The 17,404-nt window shown below is 35.6% G+C and overlaps 1 protein-coding gene across 2 annotated transcripts in view; it reads right to left on the reverse strand.

The window, feature by feature from the left end:
• LOC150104282 (non-selective voltage-gated ion channel VDAC2-like) overlaps positions 1–17,404 on the reverse strand; it is a 142,761-nt gene that overhangs the window by 22,563 nt on the left and 102,794 nt on the right. The window lies entirely within an intron of this gene.

Raw genomic sequence — 17,404 nt, forward strand, 5'->3', positions numbered from 1 at the left:
TGATCTCTTTTGACTAAAGAGAAGCTAGCTAGTCTCATACACAAGTAGAAGGTTTTTTCACCTGAAAATTCAGGTTTTTCATCCCACAGAACAGACAAACCAGCCCACCTGTGAACACACACACACAGATCTACAGTCATAAATACATACTTAATCCCTCACTATGAGTGCCCAACCAGTCCTAAAGGAGGGTTGAGGAATGGGGGACCCACACGAATAAATAAATCTAATATAAGTCGTGTGTGTGTGTGTGTATATATATATATATATATTTAGAAAATTAATATTTGTACTGACTAAAACCCGAGAAGTATAACACAAAAAAACTTTAATGAATCACAACTAGTTTCATCGGTGTCCCAACTTCTTCAGGTGAGTAAGAAATAACACAAAACTTATGAAACTAACAAGGTAAAAAACATGGACTTTTCAGCTTAATAAAAAGAAGAAGAATAGCAACAGTCATATTTGAAATAGTGACTGCATGCTATTGTTAGCATGAGTTGAATGTGAGTGACAGATGATTTTAGAGTGCCAGTACCAGATTACTGCACTATGGGAATCAGGCAAACTGTAGCTCAGATTGTTGTTCATGTGTAAAGGGTCCAGAACTATTTCTTTTGATTCTACAATGCATCTTTCAAATTCATTGCTGCATATATATATAAATTGGTCATGCGATCCCAATCAATTTAGTGTTGACGTTCTTCTAGGTTAGAGTTTGCGTAGAAAAGAACATGACTAGAAAGGGCTCTCGCTCAGGTTCTTCTGTAGGAGATGTCACATCTGTGTTCCTCAAGACGTAGTGAAATAGATTTATCTGTCTGACCAAAATAAGGTTGACCAGTCGCACACAACTTTGTAACCACCCGGAAAATGCAGTTGGTTGTGTTTTGGTTTTGACCGACTCAGAAAAGAACGAAGTTTTGGCAGAGTGGTATAGTCCAGGGGTTCTCAAACTTTTTAAATTTTGTACCACATAAATAAGAATCAAAAAATATATCTACCGCCATTTGCTTTGCTTTATATTTTCAATTAGTGCTTGTTTTACTTGAGCTGCCATTTCGTTAATTCATTGTGAAACAGTGTCATCTGACAAAGAAACTTTGTTTATTATAATTTTTTTACATACAAAAATACTGTTCCAAAATAAATATTAAATATGAAAACCCTTATGACACACTAATGAGACTTCGCATCCGAAAATTCACATAAAACTGCAATAAAATTTATTCGATTCGCCAAGCTAAATTCTTGGAATGGTCTACTCGTTACAATATTAAAATAAATTTTTCTGAACATTTATTTAAATATTTTGTGTAAAAATTGTACAACCAAAAATGACGTAATGTACCATTAGTGGTACATGTACCACAGTTTGAGAAATGATGGCATAGTCTGTTTTTATGTTGAATTTTTTCAAAATCCTAGCTAGTTTTGGGGTAAGAGAGCTAATAAATGGCAAATGGATGCGAGTGATAGGGTTGGATTCATCTTCTTGTCAAGGTTGTTGACGTGGTCTCAAACGTTTAGTGATGTTATGAGATGAATATCCATTATTTAAGAAGGTGCTTTTCAGGAAGTTGAGTTCTGTTTGAAGATCTTCTTCTGTGGAAGTAAGACATCTTGCACGATGGGCAAGAGTGGAGATGATACCAAGTTTCTGTGGAGGGAAGTGATGAGAAGAGGCATGTAAATATCTATCAGTGTGGGTGGTTTTTCAAAAAATCGAAAATTTAAGACAGGTAATCACTGATCTTTAGATCCAAAAAGGGGAGAATGCTGTTAATCTCTAGTTCTGATGTTGATTATTTAAATGGTTTAGGAAGTTGTCATCAATGTATCGTAACCACAGTTTAGGTTTTAATGGAGCGATAGAAATAGCTCTCTCTTCAAAATCTTGTAAAAAGATGTTAGCTAAGACTGGTGATAGAGGGCTGCCCATAGCTAACCCTCTGACTTGTTATATATTTTTTCTTCATAGCAGAAATAGTCGGAATTAATGCAGTGCGTTAGTAGAGCAAACATTTTCTTAGAAACCTTGTCCTTTAGAAGAGTCAGAATTTCATCTATAGGCACATTTGTAAAAAGAGACACGATCAAAACTCACCATTCTGTCAGAGTCTTTGAGATTTAAGTTTTTCATTTTTGAGATGAAATCCTCAGAGTTTTTGATAAAGGAGGAGGAATTGCCAACTAGATGTTTTAAAGAAGCTGCAAGATATTTAGACAGATTGTAAGTAGGTGATACCTTCCACAATAGGTCTTAAAGGAGTGTCAGCCTTGTGGATCTTAGGCAGGCTGTACAAACGAGGAATGAGGGGATGGAGAGAGCGGAGATAGAGTCTTGTGTGTGTCAAGGAAGTTCAGATGCAGATTTCAGAAGGTTGTTTGTACGGTTATGAAGTTGTCTTGTTGGATCACTTTCTAGGATAGAATAGGTATCAGAACATAAAAAGTCATTAATCTTTGCACGATAATCAGATTTGTCTAAGATTACAGTCACGTTCCCTTTATCAGCAGGCGAGATAATAATATCATTGTTGTTACGAAGCAGGTGGATTGCTTTTCTTTTTGTCGAAGATAGATTATCTATAGGACGACAACTGTTGTTTATAGTGAAGATAGCATCGATCCTAAGTAGATTCGCAGTTTGTTTTGGTAACTGTGCGCTAGTATTTTCAACTTTTGTAAGAAAAGTTCTTTAGGAATGGAAGTCGGAGAAGGAACGAAGTTAAGACCTTTTGAGAGCACGCTAAGTTCTGCAGAAGAAAGTGTATAAGGATTTGTTGATCACAACATTTTTTAAATTTTGTGAATTAATATGAGGTTGACGAGTTTGCTCCTGTTTAAGTTGATTGAATTTTCTGATAAGAATTAATTTATTGGAGTGTTGATATCTAGAAGCACGGAGAGAGCTTATGTTTTTAATATCAATCTAGGAACTGTTGTCTAAAGATGAACTTGGTTATTTTCTAAAGAATCTCTTTTAGAGAAGAAAGAAGCTAAAGTGAACTTGGTGTTTGCGATTCTTTCATTTAATAAATCAAGTTTAGCCTTGCAGTAGATATTATAAGCACGTTTAGTGCAAATCAATTCTTTGAAATCTAAAAACTTGGGGATGATAAAGTGAAACGTGCATCTTTTCAAAAAGACTAACCTGTTAATGAAAAATCCAATCTTTACCATAGTTTTATGATATTCCTTGATATGATGTACACTGACCTCGTCAGAAGGTAGATATATATTGTTATTAGAATTGACTCGGGGTGTATACATTTAGAAAATTAATATTTGTACTGACTAGAACCTGAGAAGTATAACACAAAAAAACTTTAATGAATCACGACTAGTTTCATCGGTGTTCCGACTTCTTCACGTGAGTAAGAAATAACACAAAACTTATAAAACTAACAAGGTAAAAAACATGAACTTTTCAGCTAATAAAAAGAAGAAGAATACCAAGTCAAATTTGAAATAGTGACCGTGTGCTATTGTTAGCGTGAGTTGAATGTGAATGACAGCTGATTTTAGAGCACCAGTACTGGATTACTGCACTATGGGAATCAGGCAAACTGTAGCTCAGATTGTTGTTCATGTGTAAAGGGTCCAGAACTATTTCTTTTGATTCTACAATTCTAAAATAAATATATATATATATATATATATATATATATATATATTTTTTTTTTTTTAATGAAAGTAGAGATTTCAAAGTACTTGACCACCTGAGATACACAATGCAAAAACAGACCAATTTCTGCTCTCCTTTTCTCATTTATTGGAAAATTAAATGTTGATTGAGATTTCAATTGGTACCAATGATATTTTGGAATGAAAATCAGCAATAACATGACAAAGACAATGAAAACAGGCAGAAGCATTGAAAATATTAACTATATTGTTAATGAAGAACCTATAGAACAAGTAAGACATTTCAGCTACTTAGGTACGGTTTTTAGTGAAGATGGTAAACTAAATATTGAAATAGACAACAGAATAAACAAAGCTGGTATGGTAGTCGACTCACTAAATTTATATGGAATAAGAGAGGAATTAGTCAAAACACTAAATTAGCTGTATACAACACAGTGTTCAAGCCAATTTTAACTTATGGGATCTGAGATCTGGGTCAGAAGTAAAACACTTGACCAAAGACTAGAGACCGCAGATAGGAGAGTCCTGAGAAAGATTAGGAGCATGAACAAATGGCATCAATGGCAGTATCATATTAGAAATGAGGATACTAAGAAAGAATTCGACATTGTTAGCATCCAGGAATGTGGTATGGCGACAAACAGAATGGGAGAGGAAAGATTAGCAAAACAAGTGTTCTCTGCCAGGTTGGCAGGAAGAACAAGATATATGTGGATTGATACACCTTAGATGACAGAAATAGAAGATCTGATAATGTTGAAGTCTTGACAGATAAGATTGATTTGAGAAAAATTTTTGACAGGAAGTTAATAATGATGTAAGTTCTTCATGTAATACTATCATAATATCCTGTACACCCATTAAGGGTAAATGTGAAGAATTTGATGATGATACTTTAGATTTTCAAAATTTAGGTGGTTTTTTATATCATATAATGCTGAAACAAAGCAGATGAAACACAAAGTTAATATATATCTCATCATCATCAAATTCCTGCCCTGTACCCTCAAGGGGTGTACAGGATATGATAGTATTACACGAAAAAATTACATCATTACTAACTTCTTATCTACAATTTTCCTCCAAATCAGTCTGTTACTTGTCAAGACTCCAACATTATCAGATCTTATATTTCTATCGTCTAAGGCACTTTGTACCGTATCAATTCACCTATATCTTGGTCTTCCTCTGGGTCGTTTTGCTGCCAGCCTGGCAGAGAACATTTGTTTTGCTAATCTTTCCTTGCCTATCCTGTTTAAGTGACCATACCACCTGAGATTAGCTCTGCTAACGCATTCCTGGATGTTGACAATGTCAAGTTCTTTCCTAATATCCTCGTTTTTAATATGATATTGCCATTGATGCCATCTGTTCACGCCTCTAATCTTTCTCAGGACTCTCATATCTGCGGTCTCTAGTCTTTGGTCAAGTGTTTTACTTCTGGCCCAGCTCTCAGATACATAAGTTAAAACTGGTTTGAACACTGTCTTGTATACAGCTAATTTAGTGTTCTGACTAATTCCTCTCATATTCCATATGAATTTATTCAGTTGACTTCCCACCATACCAGCTTTGCTGATTCTGTTGTCTATTTCCATTTTTAATTTACCATCTTCACTAAAAATCATGCATTGATTACCTTGATGGACCCGTATTTCATTCAGGATTTCTCCATGAGTGCATCTTTATGAGTGCAGTCATAAAGATGCCTCCAACGATCTCGATCTTGAGGCTCTCTCTCTTCCATGTTATACCCATAGATTTCACTAGTGGATCTTCCCATCTTGTAGGTAGTCTTCCTGGTTTTCTCTTTATTCTTGGTTCCAGCTGAGTATTCTATATGTCCATCTATTATCGTTGAGTCTGGCTATGTGACCTGTCCATCTCATCTTGCTTTCATATATACTGCAGTTACCACCTCTTTTATGCCTGATCTCTTTCTTAGTTCCGTGTTTCTAACATGTTCCATTCTGCTGATGTTACAAATCCTGCATTCTATTGCACGTTGAGTTATTCTGATTGCATATGTGAGTGATGGTAGAATATCACTATTAAATAATTTTGCCTTCGGAGAGATGTCAAGATTTGGATCAGTAAGTGTTTCGTTTAGTCTGTTGAATGATAATCATGCAGCTTTCTTTCTTTTTGCTAGTTCTTCAGATAAAAATCGTTATTCATTTTTATTGTTTGTCCTAAGTACTTGTATCAGTCAACTTGTTCTATAGGGATGTTATCAATACATAGGTGACTGTCACTTGTGTAGATGTTTTTGATCCATTTTGTTTTTTCTAGATTCATTTCTAAGCCTATCTTACTGCTGTTTTTGTATATTTTATCACCCATTTCTTCTAGGTCTTTTGGGTTGTGGGATATCAGTACTAGATCATCGACAAACATAAGAATTTGTAGCTTTTCACCATCTATGCTTGTTCCTCCGTTTAGGTCTATTTTTTTCAGAATGTATTCTAAAGTGCTGGTAAATAGATTTGGGGAGATCACATCGCCTTGGCAGACCCCTCTCTTTATATCTATATTTATAGGTTGATCAAATAGGGTTATTTGTGTGGTCTAATTTTTGTTAATTTCTTTTATCATGTGGTTGTAAGTAGGGTCCACATTTATTTCCAGTAAGGCACTGATGACCGCATTGTGTTCTATGGTATCAAATGCTTTTTTAAAATCAATAAAGAGGAAACATAAAGGGATTCGGTATTCTCTGCATTTTTCTGTTAGTTGTGAAATGATCTGGATATGATCTATTGTGGAGAAGCCTCTTCTGAATCCTGCCTGCTATCTGTTGGAGTTGTCTTCTAGAGTGTTTTGGATTCTGTTCAGTATTACTCTGTTCGTGATCTTATATACGTGAGAGAGTAGACAGATTGGACGATAGTTTTTTTTATTTCTTCCTTGTTCTCTTTTTTGAATAGAAGTATGGTTTTTGAGGTTTTCCATTCCTTTGGAATCTTTCTTTCTTTGAAGTACCACGTGAATCTGGAAGCCAACGCTTTGAAAATAATTGGTCCACCTTGTTGGATTTCTTCAGCCTCAACATGATCAAGTCCTGAGGCTTTACCTTTACTCATTTTCTTAAGAGCATGTTCTATTTCTTCTGGAAGTACATCTGGTATATTGCTTGGTTTTGGAATGATAGGTTCTGAAACTTGGCACTTAGTTGCATAGAGATCATTATAAAAATTCTGCACAATTTCTTCTATCCTTTTTCTATTAGTATGTTTTTCTCCATTTTGATCCTGTAAAGCAGATGGAATTGACTGTTTAAAATTTAAGTCTTTCTCTAATTTTTTCAGGCTGGTTTTTGCCTGCACTGCTTCTCTTAATTTTTGTATCCTGAAAGCTTTGTAATCTTCTGGAATTCTTTTCCTAAGTAACTTACAGATAATTTTGTATTCTAGAAAATTTTCTTCAGATTTCGTCAGTTCTTTTCTCTTTTTCAGTAGTTCTATAGTTTGAGGTGAGAGTCGTTCTCTTTGCTTTTGTTTCACAGGAATTTCTGATTTTTTCTTGCACTAGTTGAATTTATTAATAAAGTCAATATAGTCATCATTTCTATAACAGTTTTTAATAATTCATTGGTCTCTTCTATGTACTTCCTGAACTTGTGGTAGTCTATTTGTTTGTTTTGTCTTTTATGGTTTGATGTTGCCCTGATATGTTATTCTTTTTTGTGGCTATTCTAATAATGGCTCTGAGGAGTCTGTGGTCAGAATCTATGTTGAAGTATGTTTCACCTATTGTACCAACATTTTGTGCCAGTCTTTTACAGTCTGTTAAAATGTAGTCAATTTCATTTTTTGTGTGTCCATTTGGTGATTGCCAAGTCCATCTTCTTCCTAGGCATTTGTTGAAAAAAGTGTTCACGATAAAGAGTTGTTCAGCTGCAGCAAATTCAGCTAATCTCTCTCCTCTTCTATTTCTTTCTCCTAGGCCATGTGGTCCTATAAACTTTTATCTTCTTTTCCACATCCTATTTTGGCATTAAAGTCACCACCAATGAATGTGTATGTTGACTTGTAATTTAATGCCTGTTCAAGATTCATGTAAACATTTTCTATTCCTTGATTATCAGCTACAGATGTTGGAGCATAGCAGGATATTAATTTTATTCTTATATTGTTCTCTATTCCAATTACGAGTACACCTATTATTTCAGATATGATGTTACAAAAAAGGATCAACTTGGTGAGCTTAGATTTAACAATGAAGCCCACTCCTCCTTGTTTGCCATTGTTTGAGGACGCTCCGAGGAGTATCTGTGAGCCATTGTACCATCTTGCTGTCAGTTCTTTCAATCTTTTTATTTCAATCACTAACATGACATCCAAGTTGATATTGGTTAGTTCTTTGATTAATAAATCTATTCTACAGTCTCCTGCCAAAGTTTGAGTATTGAGGGTACCGATTGCCATTTTCATAGATTTAAGAGGCGGCCTGTTTTCATCTGCAAGATTCTTAGCACCCCTGGCCACGCTCAGTGCCTTACCGCCGCTGTAGAAAGGGTGTGGGCTGTGCAGGACTAGTGGCCGTTTCTGTTGTTGTAGTGGCATCTTTGCTGTGGCCACATATCTCACTTTTCCTGACCAGGGTTCTGAAGTGTTTGCCAGAGCTCTGTTAGTGATGTTGGGTCCAGGTCCGATAGTGGTTAGACTTCCCAACACCCCCAGGGTGCACCACGGGGAGGTAGAGTTGGACTTTGCACCCCTAAATGAAATAAATCATACCCAAGTACCTAAAATGTTTACTTGTTCCACAGATTCTCCATTCACAACGCAGTTGACATTTTCAATGCTTCTGCCTATTTTAATTTTCTTTGTCTTGTTATTGCTGACCTTCATACCATATCTATTACAACAGTTATTCAATTTAGTCATGGAATCTTGCAGACTTGTACTGGATTTATTTAGAAGTATAACATTGCCAGCATAAAGCAAAGAGCTGACATTAACATCTCCAATTTTGATATCATGTTTAATAACACTTTCCTTCATAATGATCCATATACATAATGTACATCCTTGTTTGGCACCAAATTTAACATTAAACCATCTTCGTGTACTTCCTTCAATTCTAACTGCTGACTTACAACTGAAATAAAGACGAAGTATTGGTTGATATAATGTCCAATCAGTACCATATAACTGTAGCATATTGAATAGCTTCACTCTTGGCACCTTGTCATATACCTTTTCCAGATCTACAAAACTTAAATACAGATCTTTGTTATATTCCCATGATTTCTCAACTATTTGTCATAAAGTGACGATCTGATCTTGACAGCCCCTATTTTGCCCAAATCCAAGTTTTTCTTCCACAATTCTTCTCAACTATTTCTTAAGTTTACTTGCAAATCTTACCAGGGACACTCAGTACGGAAATACTTCTGTAATTCTCATATTGGTTTATTTCCCTTTTTATATATGAGTACTACGAGAGCTCTACTCCAATCATTGGGAATTCACGCCTCTGTCCAGGCCTTCTGAATTATGCAGTGCATTCATTGTAAGACTTCTATACCTCCAAACTTCAGCATTTCTGGTGTAATATCATTTATTCTTGCTGCCTTTCCACATGTCAAGCCTTTGATGGCTTTTACCACTTCAAGTATGGATATGTATTGTTGAATTCATATTGACCTGTTGAGTGTTTGTTACCAAAGTGCTATCACTGCTCGTTTCATTTTGCAATTTTTCGAAGTAATTACTCCATACTTCAAGGATATCTTTTTCTCCAGTATTCATGTCACCTTTATCATCTCTAATTCCTTTTACGACACTCTTGATATTTATTTATTTTCTATGTTCTTACCAAAGTCTTCCCATGACTTGTTTAGCTAGTTTTACACATAAGACTAGTTTTAATCTTATGTGTTTAGCTTTCTTACATTTGTCTCTGTATTCTCTAAGACCACAAGCTGACTTATTTTCCAGGAACTTTTGATAAGCTTTCTTTGTTCTTCCTGTGTTCACCGTGGAGTTCTGATTTTTCTATCCTTGCAGACAACCTCACCATATGCCTCTCTGGCTGAATCAATCAATGTTTTCTTCAAGACTAGCCACCGAATCTCCAAGGTTTGGTTCCTGTTCTCAAACTCTTTCATTTTTTCTTCAATAATCTTTGTGTATTTTAGTCTACAGTTCACATCTGAGAGTTGCTCAACTTTTATTTGATTTAAAACTTTCTTAAATGTTCTGTTTTTCACAATGAAATTCAGTTTTATCCTGCTCAAGACTAAATAGTGATCACTTCCAATTTCAAGTCCTCTCTATAGTCTGGTATATCCTGCACAAGGGAGAAAACATCACTATCAACAATAACATAGTCAATGAGACTTTTCTTATTCCTTGCCTCTTCTCTCCATGTGAATTTGTGCACATTTTTATGTTGGGGCATGGTGTTAGTAATAACCAGTCCATGTCCTGAGCAGCAATCCAGCAGGTATTTGCAATTATTATTAGCTTTGCTCTTTTCTCCAAATTTTCCCAAAACATTTTTGTGTGTCTGACAATCACTTCCTACTCTGCTATTTAGATCCGCAACAAGGACCAACTTTTCTTTTTTCATTGTGTCAGCTGCTTTCTCTAAAGCCTCAAAAAATTCTTTCACTTTTACCTTAGTAGAACCTTCTGTGGGATCATAGGCACAAATGAGTTTCATTGTCCAGTTCCCCATTCTGAATCTGCCCACATCTCTGTACTTGAGATTGCCCGCCATTCAAGAAGATTAGCCTCGTATTTAGTGTTGAATACTATGTCTACTCCTTTTCCATGATTGTCATTGCCTGAATATAACATTTTGTATTTATTGCTCAAAAAGATCTCACTAGTTTTTGCCTTTTTTGTTTCAGTCACCCCTATTATGTCGATCTGGTACTTATCTAATTTATCAGCTAGCTTCATTTCTTTGCCATTCAGGCTTCTTATGTTGATAGTACTGATCTTTAACTCTGGTGATGTTGAGTTGGAGTGTGTTTTCATATTTGTTTCAGCAGCTGACTTTACGTTGTTTGTCCTAGTTCCCTGGAAAAAACAGCGACTGCCTTGTTTAACTGGGCGATGCCCCAGCCAGCATGGAATTCTGACATGTTGTACGATCATTTTGTATTTTGGTTTAAGCAATAAGAATACAATTTGGTCGGATAAGTCCCAAATTGCCAGCCCATCCACGTTCGTTCAGTATCCAGGTAGATACCTAACAGGGTGCACCACGAGAAGGTGAGGATTGGACATTAGGTCAGAAGCCCTAGTCTGACCTCTGCAATCCTTTAAAGGCTCTGTGAAGGTCCCCTCTGAGTTATGCATATTTCATATATATACACACACACTGTATTTGCCGACATATAAGATGCACTTTTTTTCTTGATAGATAGGTCTGAAAAACAGGGTGCATCTTATATGCCGATACTCAGTTTTTTTTTTTATTACTTTCATTTCTGGAAATTTTCTCTGTTCCGAGTCACGCGATTTCTTTCTTGCTTCCATGCGGTGTGTGAGATCATTCCAGTTACGTAGAGTTCAGTGGATGTGCATGCGCTGTCATCGACAATCACAGTTGTGTTCCTGTTTGTTTAAACGTTCCAACTGTTGTCGCGGTTGTTGTGAATGGTGATAAATTTCTGCCGTTAAATTTTCTCTAACTTTCTTGGCAAATTATGGCTGAAAAATGTTGACGTTGCTACAGTACTGCATAACAAGCTACATGTGATTGTGCTAAAGAACATGGAAACAGGGCTGTAGAGAGGCATTTCGGACCACTCCTAACTAAGAAAATGATAAGAACTTGGCGGAATCAGAAAGAGGATCTAAAAAAAATTTTTCCACCTAAAAAATGTATACAAAAAAAGGGGATGCATCTTATATGCCAGCAAATACGGTATATATATATATGAAATAAATATGCACTATGTAGATATTCTGTGTGAGTAATATTTTATCCAAATTATGTGTGCGTATATACATAATTGGATAAAATATACAAAACACATCTCCTTGTGGAGATGTATGATGCTATGCATTATGGGAAGGGGGTTACTATGGGAAAGGATGACCTGCTGGGTAGTGACCCCCTTCCCATAATGCATAGTATCATACATGTCCACAAGGAGATGTGCTTTGCATTAGGGAAAATACTAAGGAAAGTGATCAGAACTTACTCCACCTTTACCATGAGTTGCCTGTTCTGAATGGTTGCTTACGCTTGGATCCATCAATACTTTTATAGTTTCTATATTTGGCACGAACTCTTGTGTGTGTGTGTGTGTGTATGTATATATATATATATATATATATATATATTCGGCTTTGGAATAACGTTGGATTCAATATCCACTTAATTTGTATAATTTTGTACTGCCAAAGTGAAGCATTTTGGCTCTTTATTTCAGTAATATCAGAAAGTTCCCCCTACCAGCTAATGAATAATCCTATTCCACTTATTTTGCAAGGCACTGCCTAAAAGGACTTTCAATACACAGAGACACCATTGAGGCCATTCATAGGAACCATTAATTGTTATTAAATATATATTTATTTGATACACATAATTTCCTGGCTATGAAATGCTGGAAAGTATTTATTATGCCTATAAAAGCCAAGGAGAAAAATGTTCTCCCTAAACCTTTGATAGTCATAATAAATACGCTGGTTTCCATAAATTGAGGGGGGGGGAATCAAAATATGAATCCCACCAAGCATATAGGAACATTTTGGGAAAAGGGCAAAGCTAATAATAATGGTACATATTTACTGAACTTCTGCTCAGGACACAGACTAGTCATTACTAACACCATGTTTCAATATAAAGATATGCACAAGTTCTCATGTAGAGAAGACACGAGAAATAAGAAGAGCTCACTGATTACATCATTGATATCTTCGTGCTCATTCAGGATATAAGAGTGTACAGAGGATTTGAAACTGAAAGTGACCATTACTTAGTACTAAGCAGGATAAAAATGGATATCACATTGAAAAGAACAGTATGTCAGAAAGTTTTAGAATTGAAGTTGAGCAACTTTTACAAGTAAACTGTAGACTCAATTATACAAACATTATTGAAGAAAAAAATTAAACAAATTGAAAACAAGAACCAAACCTTAGAGTCTCAGTACAAACTCTGAAGACATTGATTGATTCAGCTAGGGAGGTATGTGGTGAGGTTGTCTGCAAGGATAGAAAAATAAGAACACCATGGTGGACACAGGAAGTTAAAGAAGCAGTCCTGGAAAAGAAGAAAGCATATCAAAAATTCTTGGCAAATAAGTCTGCAGATGCCCTACAAGAATAAAGAGAAAAATGTAAGGGAGCTAAGCTGTGTGTAAAAGTAACTAAATAAGTCATGGGAAGACTGGTAAGAATATAGAAACTAAATATCAGAAAGGTAGCAAAATGTTCTGGAGACTACTGAAGAAGCTTAGGAATGGAGAAAAGAGTACTGTACAAGGAATTAGGAATGATAAAGGTGACATGAAAACTGAAGATAAGGATATCCTAGATGTTTAAAGTAATTACTATGAAAGACTGTTAAATGAACAATACTAAAAACTTTTCAAGAGGAATGCAAAAAAGAGTATATATATATATATATATCAATTCTTGAAGTAGAAAAAACCTGTCAAAATGCAGAAAGGCAGTAGATGATATTCAACCAGAAATGTTTAAGCATGGAGTTTAAAGTATAAAGTATGGAGCTTAAGTATAATTCAGAGAGCCTGGTCTGAGAGACCAATTTCAGATGATCGGAGTAGAGCTCTCATAGTTCCCAAAAAAGGGAATAAAACTGAATGAAATAGAGGAAGATGGTTTGATGTAAAATCAGGGTTAAGACAATGATGCCTATTATCTCCACTCTTTTTCATCATCTATATGGATCACATTATGAAAGTAGCATCAAGCCTGCTATTAGAATTGGAGATGTTAATCTTAGCTCTTTGCTTTATGCAGATGTACTAAACAAATCTAGTGCAAGTCCTCCAGGATTCATTAACTAAATCAAATAACAGCTGTAACAAATTTGGCATGAAAATAGGCAGGATCATAGGAAACTTCAGCTGCATTCTGAATGAAGATCCTATAAAATAAGTAAAATATTTCAGCTATTTGAGCACAGTTTTTGGGTGTAAATGGCAGGTTAAATCTGGAAATAGACAACAATATAAGCAAAGCTGGAATGGTGGGTAGTTGAATAAATTTATATGGAATAGGAGAGAAATTAGCCAAAACATCAAACTAGCATTATATAAGACAATGTTTAAACCAGTTTTACATTATGGATCTGAGAGATGGGTAAGAAATAAAGCACTTCATCAAAGATTACAGACCACAGATATGAGGGTTCTGAGAAAAATTAGGGGAGTGAGCTGATGGCATCAATGGCAGAATCATATTAAAAATGAAGATATTAAAAGGTAACTTAACATTATTAGCATTCGAGAATGCGTCAGCAGAGCTAGTCTAAGTTGGTATGGCCACTTAAATAGAATGGATGAAGGAAAGGTAGCAAAACAGGTGCCTGATGATGCCAGGAAAGAGACCCAGAGGAAGACTAGGGTCTAGGTGGATTGATTTGGTCAGAAGTGCCTTAGAAGCAGGAAATGTTAGATATGACAATATTCGAGTGCTCACAAGTAATAGATCGATTTGGAGGAGAATTGTTGATAGGAGATTAATAACAATGTAAATTTAATCATGTAGTGCTGTCATAGTAACCTGAAAACCTCTTGGGGTATATATCGGAAAACTGATGATGAAAAATCACAATTCAAACTATGAATTTTTATGGAATTTGATGAAAATCAGTGTGATATGAGATTTGAAAAAACACTCACGAAAACTGTAAATAAATAGTTTTATTCAGCAACAAATGGGTACATGAAGACAAGATCAAAAAGAAACGAGATGCCTCCTTGCAGCAATACAATGTTCAACTTGGCACCATTATAGGAGAGGCTGAAAGCAGCAACTCATCTACCTATAGCATCCCAGACATGTTCAATAGGATTAAGGTTAGAAAGCCTAGAGGTTAGTCTATATGTAAGAGTCTCTTATTGAAAATATTGGTTCATGATTGCTCGATAAGGATGAGTGATCATGGAGGGATCCAGGACCTCATCTCTATAAGTTGCAGCACTGGCAGGAAGCATATACAGGTTGGTGCATCCATCCAACAAGATGACTCCCCACACCATCAACACCAACATCAAATTCCTGCCATGTACCCTCAAGGGGTATACAGGATATGATAGCACTACATGAAAAAAATTACATCATTACTAACTTCCTATCTACAATTTTCTTCAAATCAGTCCGTTACTTGTCAAGATTCCATCATTATCAGATCTTATATTTCTATCATCTCAGGCACTTTGTACCTCAATCCACCTATATCTTGGTCTTCCTCTGGGTCGTTTTGCTGCCAACCTGGCAGAGAACACTTGTTTTGCTAATCTTTCTTCGCCCATTCTGTTTAAGTAACCATACCACATGAGATTAGCTCTGCTAATGCATTCCTGGATGTTGACAATGTCAAGTTCTTTCCTAATATCCTCGTTTTTAATATGATATTGCTATTGATGCCATGTGTTCACACCTATAATCTTTCTCAGGACTCTCATATCTGCGGTCTCTAGTCTTTGGTCAAGTGCTTTACTTCTGACCCAGCTCTCAGATCCATAAGTTAAAACTGGTTTTAACACTATCTTATATACAGCTAATTTAGTGTTCTGACTAATTTCTTTCTTATTCCATATGAATTTATTCAATTGACTTCCAGCCATACCAGCTTTGCTGATTCTGTTGTCTATTTCTATATTTAATTTACCATCTTCACCAAAAATCGTGCCTAAGTAGCTTAAATGTTTTACTTGTTCCACAGGTTCTCCATTCAATAACACAGTTGACATTTTTTAATGATTCTGCCTATTTTCATTGTCTTTGTCTTTTTATTGCTGACCTTCATACCATATCTAATACAACAGCTATTCAATTTAGTCAGAGAATCTTGAAGACTCGTAGTGGATTTATTTAGAAGTATAACATCATCTGGATAAAGCAAAGACTGACATTAACATCTCCAATTTTGATATCATGTTTAATACCACTTTCCTTCATAATGTGAGCCATATAGATAATGAATAACAGAGGAGATAATGTACATCTTTGTCTCACACCAGATTTAACATTAAACCATCTTCCTGTACTTCCTTCAATTCTAACTGCTGACTTACAACTCAAGTAAAGACTAAGTATTGCTTGATATAATGCCCCATTGACACTATATAACTACTGTATTGAATAGCTTCTCTCTTGGCACCTTTTCATATGCCTTTTCCAAATCAACAAAACTTAAATACAGATCTCTGTTATATTCCCATGATTTCTCCACTATTTGTTGTAAAGTGAAGATCTGATCCTGACAGCCTCTATTTGGACTAAATCCAGCTTGTTCTTCACCAAGCTTTTGTTCCACAATTCTTCTCAAGGTTTCTCAAGTATACTTGCATAGATCTTGCCAGGAACACTCAGTAGGGAAATGCCTAGGGAATTCTCACATTCAGTTTTATTTCCCTTTTTATGTATGGGTACTATGAGAGCTCTATTCCAATCATCGGGAATTCGTCCCTCTGTCCACGCATTCGAACTATGCAGTGCAGCCACTGTAAGACTCTTATACCACCATACTTCAGCATTTCTGGTCGAATATCATCTACGCCTACTGACTTTCCACATTTCAAGCCTTTGATGGCTTTTTCAACATCAAGTATGGATATGTATTCCTGACTGCATGTCTGGTCAGTGTTTTTTTTACCACTGTGCTGTCATCACTGCTTGTTTCATTTAGCAGTTTTTCAAAGTAATTACTCCATACTTCAAGGATATCTTTTTCTCCCATTATCATGTCACCTTTATCATCTCTAACACTCCTTTCACAGCACTCTTTCCTCCATTCCTAAGTTTCTTCAACAACCTCCAGAATATTTTGCCACCTTCTTGATATTTATTTTCTATATTCTTGCAAAAGTCCTCCCATGACTTTTGTTTAGCTAGTTTTACACAGTGTTTAGCATTCTTGCATTTGTCTCTGTATTCTCTAAGAGCACAAGCTGACTTATTTGACAGGAACTTTTGATATGCTTTCTTCTTTTCGTTCACTGCCCCTTTAACTTCCTGTGTCCACCAGGGAGTTCTGATTTTTTTATCCTTGCAGACAATCTCACCACATGCCTCTCTGGCAGAATCAATCAATGTTTTCTTCAGAGTTTGCCACTGAATCTCCAAGATTTGATTCCTGTTCTCAAACTCTTTCATTTTTTCTTCAATAATCTTTGTGTATTTTAGTCTACAGTTCGCATCTGAGAGCTGCTCAACTTTTATTCGCTTTAAAACTTTCTTACATGTTATTCTTTTCTATGTGAAATTCAATTTTATCCTGCTGAAGACTAAATAGTGATCACTTCCAATTTCAAATCCTCGGTACACTCTGGTATTCTACACCAGGGAGAAAACATCACTATCAACAATAACATAGTTAATGAGACTTTTCTTATTCCTTGCATCTTCTTTTCATGTGAATTTGTGTACATTTTTATGTTGGAACATGGTGTTAGTAATAACCAGTCCATGTCCTGAGCAGAAATCCAACAGATATTTGCCATTATTATTAGCTTTGCTCTTTTCTCCAAATTTTCCGAAAATATTTTTGTATGTTTCACAATCATTTCCTATTCTGCTATTTA

This window comes from Typopeltis vanoorti, chromosome 8 (genome assembly GCF_054136105.1).
Source record: "Typopeltis vanoorti isolate ZY-2024b chromosome 8, IOZ_Tvanoo_1.0, whole genome shotgun sequence".
NCBI classification, from domain to species: Eukaryota; Metazoa; Arthropoda; class Arachnida; order Uropygi; family Thelyphonidae; genus Typopeltis; species Typopeltis vanoorti.